Source organism: Phaseolus vulgaris, chromosome 5 (genome assembly GCF_051622355.1).
Source record: "Phaseolus vulgaris cultivar YP4 chromosome 5, ASM5162235v1, whole genome shotgun sequence".
NCBI classification, from domain to species: domain Eukaryota; kingdom Viridiplantae; phylum Streptophyta; class Magnoliopsida; order Fabales; family Fabaceae; genus Phaseolus; species Phaseolus vulgaris.
Window position 1 is genome coordinate 11,005,184 of NC_143502.1, and position 6,000 is coordinate 11,011,183.

A 6,000-nucleotide genomic window follows, 5' to 3' on the forward strand; every position below is an offset into this window, starting at 1 on the left:
GGACAACTGAAATGAATTTTTAATTTGACAAACTCTTTAGAACAAAAGATATCACTCAAAACAGAACCTAAGATTGGATATAGAATGGATTAACAAAACAAAAAATATTAAGAATTTGCAAAAAAAAAAAACTAATGTACTTGCTTGATTTAATTCTATTTTTGTTTTTAGTTTCTGTTTGTGAAAAAAACTACCATTTAAAACTGGATCAAAGAAATGTTAAATGTCACTGGAATTTTATGAAAACAATTGAGAATGAATTTTAATAAAGTTTTCAAGTTTTCTGTATATGATCAAAATGATGGACGCAGATTCATAGCGCTTAGCGTTATTCTTGCGCACTTGACTTTTATGATTTTTTTTTTATAAAAGCTCTCATGTTAAGCATCACTATGAAACTTGATATCTCAGCTAGGTTGACATCTCAAGAAACAACAATCATCTACCACCACATGAAAAATGTATTATTAAAAAAGAAAAAAAGAAAGGAAATACAAGCAAATATGGGGGACTAGACCAAAACCCATATATAAAAATCTAACAAAAGCGATACTTAGGTTATATATACCTATTAATAAAGAATTATAAGGAAAGACTAGATGGAAGCCTATTATACCAATGAAATTGTTCTCTATGAACAAACCCTAAGTTAGCAACACATGCATTCCCTTCACGAAAAATGTGAGAAATCCTAAAACTGATTTTTCCATAGTAATTAAGACAAGTTTTCCACATATTACGAAGAATCCAAGGAACATTAGTCCTAGTAGTAAATGCAACACAAACCAAGGCAGAATCATATTCAAGCCATAAACTAGTAAGACCCATCTTTTGAGCTTTTTTAATGGCATGTGTAGCTACATAAAACTCAACAACCAAAGCAGTTTGAATATCAAGGAAAGCAGAGAAACCAACAATAAACTCCCCCATACTCCCACGAAAAGTACCACCACAAGCCGCAAAACCAGGAGAGCCCCTAGCAGCACCATCAATATTAATTTTAACCCAACTTGGTGAAGGAAACTCTCATCTAACAGGAAGAGGATTAAGAACTTTTCCACTATGAGTAATAATATCAAAGAACTTAAGCATATTGAAATCAAACATATCATTCCTCATAGAGCCTTTAGATAAATTACCCACTAGGCAAGTGAAACCTTTAATGATGTAAATGGACATGAAAAAATCAATCTTAACCTGAAATCTAACATAATTTCTCATACGTCATATCATTCAAATAGAAAAGGTTGTCATAGCAAGTTTAATCAAATTAACCAAAAGACTACCATGGCTCTTAATAAAAGAAAGGAGATCATCCACATTATAGAAATGAGAATTAAAAAAATTTGTTGAACCCAACTCCAAATATGCAATGCACTTGGACATTCAAAAATTAAATGTTGAATAAATTTTTCTTGCTTTTCACAAAGAGTACAAATAGAACATATATGTAAACCTTTATGCTGAATGTATTGATCCATAGGAAGTCACCCATGAAAAACTTTCCAAAGTACTAGAGTTTTAGAAGGAGGAATATATGGATACCAAATGATTTCACCCCAATCACAGGGAACTCTTGGATCCAAGAAAAATTTCCTAGCAGATTTAAGAGTGAAATGACCAGAGTCTTCCAGAATCCAATTAGGAGTATCTTGTTCCTACCTAATCATGATATGTTCAAAAAATAATTCACTTGTTGTAAAGGCGAGGGAACAATCCAATCACGAGCATTCTAGAATTGCGAAACTATAGTCATCAAGATTCTAGAACCATCAGGTACCCCTGCAATGTTTGGTAAACAAGTAGAAGAACACAATTTATCATTCCAGAAATTAATAATAGTACCTGTACCAATAGTCCAAGAGGTATGTTCAAGAATAGTGTCATAAAATTGTTTAATCCCAGGCCAAATAGAAGAGGATTTATAAGCCAATCTAAGCTGATACTTAGATTAAGAACTCTGGCTTTGAAGAGAAGAAACCAAGGTTTATTACTATAAGCAAAGAAGGTAAGCATTATTTCCGTGTTGAAGGTTAGTAATCTTCAATCCTTCATTCTCAAAAGGAGAACATATCTTAGCCCAATTAACTGTAGTTATGCCTTTTCTTCATAATATCACCAATTCAAATAAAATTTCTGCTCCATTGCTCAACTTGCATAAGAATAGAAACAAACCGTTTATACACATTAAAATTATAAGCAAGGAAACTAGTAACCATAGAATTAACAAACTGGATCCAACCTATCATGCTAAGAAATTTCCCTTTCCAAGACGCTAGCTTCAATTTGACTTATCAACCAAAGGTTGAAGAAACCTAGGCTTTGGAGCACCAACAAAGATAGGCACCCATAAATAGTTAAAAGGTAAAACACCATGACCGCAAGAAAGATGACGTTGAATTTTGGTAACGATGTAAAAAAACTACTTTTAGATTGTTAACATACTGACTAGAAAAATCACCATATTTTTGAAGAAAAATACTCAAATTTTTAAGACACTAAGTATCTGCCCTACAAAAAATAAATATATCATCAACATATAAAATGTAAGAAGGAGTGATATAACCTTTAGGGCTAGCCATATGCAGAATCTTCTTATCATTCACAAGCTTAGAAATGTTTCTGCTTAGAACCTCCTCTGCAAGGTAGAAAAGCAAGGGAGATAATGGATCACCTTGTGATACAAACCAAGACAATAAGAAGATGACCGATGATGCACACTATGAAAGGTCATCTCAACATTCAAGTGAAGACCTCACTAGAGGGAGAAATGGACAAAGACCAGAGCATCTCAAGTTCTTCCTTTTGGTCTTCTTATAAGATACAAATATGTTGTAAATAAATTGGGCTCACTTTATGGGTCTAAATAGCAAAGATATGCTAGAATAAGGTGCCTTTAGCATAATAGGGGGTGTGGGTAGCATTTTAGATTGTCCCTAACCCTTCTGGAAGGCATTTTGACCTAGTTTCTAGAAGGACAAGCCTAGGATGCGGGTTTGACTTAGTTTAACCCTAAGGCTGCCCATTTTTTCCCTTTTCCCATCCTACCCCTTTAGCTTGTTCTCCAAGGCTGCTTCACCGATAAATAGGAGGCCTACCTAGTGTATTTTACAAGTTGAAATTAATAGAAGAAGAGATACTATGCACAAATTGTGTGAGGTGTTAGTGAGGTTTGAATTCGTCTTAGCATTTAGGTCTTATCTTGTGAGTATTGAGAGCTCTCAAGTGGCAGCTATCTTCACTTATCTTGGAGGCCAATCACACTCCAAGTGGCAGCTATTTTCACTTATCTTGGAGGCCAATCACACTCCAAGTGGCGTGTTCCACTTCTCAAATCCATCACATAAGATTTCTCCTTCCTTCATCTATTCTTCCATTGTCATTCCATTTTTACTCTTTGTATCATGTTCTTGTTTAGTTTTCCTTGTTTCCATTCAACAATTCTATTTTGGTTTCTTTTCCTTGTTCTTTAATTCCACACCTTTTAGCATCATTTTCACCTTATAATTGCCTTTTCTTTTTGCCTTTGTGAAATGAACCTTCACATCTACTTAACCACTTTGTTAAGTTAATGTCCAGTGAGGATTTTCCTAAGGTCTTCACTCTTAAATTCCTAAAATCTCAATCTAAGTGTCACACCATAAAATGAATAATCCTAAAATCAACTCACATCACCTTGTCTCACACCTCTATTATAAGGAAAAAAACTCATAAAACTTCCATTTATCCTAATAGAAAACATAGTTAGTCGAATAATTGTACTGATCCAACTACAAATGAAGGATGGAATCCAAAACATGTCAAAACCGACAATAAGAAATTCCAACTCAGAGTGTCAAATGTTTTATGAATATCAACTTTATAAGCCACATTACCTCCTCTAGCCTTTTTAGAAAACATGTTAATAGCTTCAGAAGAAATACCAATACAACCATAAATTTGTCTGTCCTCCACAAATCCATATTGATTCTAGAAGCCACCATAGCAAGCCTATCTGCCATTATGAATTTATTTGAATTTTTTCTATTTTATTTTTCAATGCGCGTTGTTTTCTACTTTTTCTTAACACTTTAAAGTATCCAAATCTAGAATGATACAATTTATTTCCACCAGAACAGATTGCAACAAATAATTTCCAACAAGTGACTAAAATTCTGAAAAATGAAAGAAAGAACACCTAAAGGAATCCAAAGAAACTTTCACTTAGAAACATCAGTACATAATGGAAATATGCTTCAGATCTTGTTATGGATCTATTAACAAGTATAAAAGTCAAATTTGAAAATATTAAAAGGAAAAAAAAAATTAACACTTTTGAAATCAGATTGTAAATTATGACTCAAATCAAAAGCAATAAACCAAAATTCAAGGAAAGTTCTACTTAGAATTTATGGCAATTATTAAACCACATGAATTGACATGACTTGAATTCAGGTTAATAAAAGTGGAATGACTTAAATACACAGAATTTATATGAATTAAAAATAAAAAATAGAATCAAGACTCAAAAATTAAAACACACGGTTTACTTAAGATTAACATATTTGATGAATTTTTGGATGGTTCAAAATGAACAAATGAAATTGCACCGTAGAAAACAAATTAAAACAACACTTTTAAACACATATTCAAACTAGACAAATCAAGACAAGCAAGGATTGCAATGAAACAACACAAATTTAGAACAAAAAGTAGAAGAAGAGAAGCTCACATGACCTCGTTTTGAACCATGGTTCTAATACCACACGATGGAGCCTCTTCTTCATAGATTGGAAACTTGAACGGAGGATGTTAGATGTTGTAGCGGATGCAATGAAGAAATGGAGCCAAGGAAGAACTCAAAGGAGAGTGATAGGTGAGGCATTATCACTTGGAAATGGTGGAGGAGATCAATCTAAATGTTTACCCTAAAGAGAGGAAGAAGAAGGATAGTGTAACTCTGGATTTCTGCAGCATAACTCTATTCAAATTGATCTGAAAATACCCAAGCCAAGCACCCTTATTTGTAGGTGAAGGGGACGACCATGTACAAAGAAAAGAGAGGGAAGAAATTTGAATTCAAATGTGCCACCTAGACTAGTCACACTTGTCATGTGCGGCAATTCTAGAAGCAAAGGTATTTCATTATCGGCTTAGGGTTTAAGATCGGCTAAAGTGAGCCCAATTAAGCCTTAAGTAGGTTTAGAAACTCTAACCTTAACCCTAATTTCCTTGAGGTCAGAATACAAGCCCAAAACCCTATGCTACTTGGCTCAATGTTTGAGGCCCAAATTATTTACAAGAATTGAAATCCTATTCTAATTTTTACAACTAGATCAAGGCCTAAAAAATGTAAGAATATCCCTCTGATAATCATCACTGAGTTTCATTCTTCTTTGATTCTTCTGGTCTTTGATCTAGTGGAGTTTGTGGTTGGATGGTTTCCATCATCGGGGCAACATTCCAAACCATCGAGAGGGAAATTCATCAAAAGGGAGAGTCATTAAGAGAAAGAGTCATCAAGATATAGAGGTTTTAAGAGTCATAAAGAGAGAAATAATAAGAAAGCCTCAAGGTTAAAGCCTGAAGAAATCTCTTGAGGAAGGAATTTTGAAGCCTAAGCTGGTCAGAAAACTCAAGGATCTATGTTTGTTGTTTCTTAGCTATTCATACTTAATTTTTCACTGTAAGATCATATTATGAGTTGATAAATTTACCTTGTTGGGATTGGATGACAATGTGATATTTCTGGAGTTATTGTTATTTATGAATTCATGTTTTTATTTGTGATTCAAATTCCTTGAGTTTGGTAGTGTGCTTAATGCTCAATGGTGATGAATGACCATTGATTGTCCATAGAACATGAATGAGGTCGGAAGATAATTTCATGTATCTAAACCTTATTTAGTCAATCATAGGATTCAATAGGCGTAGAGCGTGAAGCTGAGACTATATATGGTGAAATGTTCCATCTTAATGCAAAAATAAGCCACAATAATGACTTATTGTTCTAGATAACCT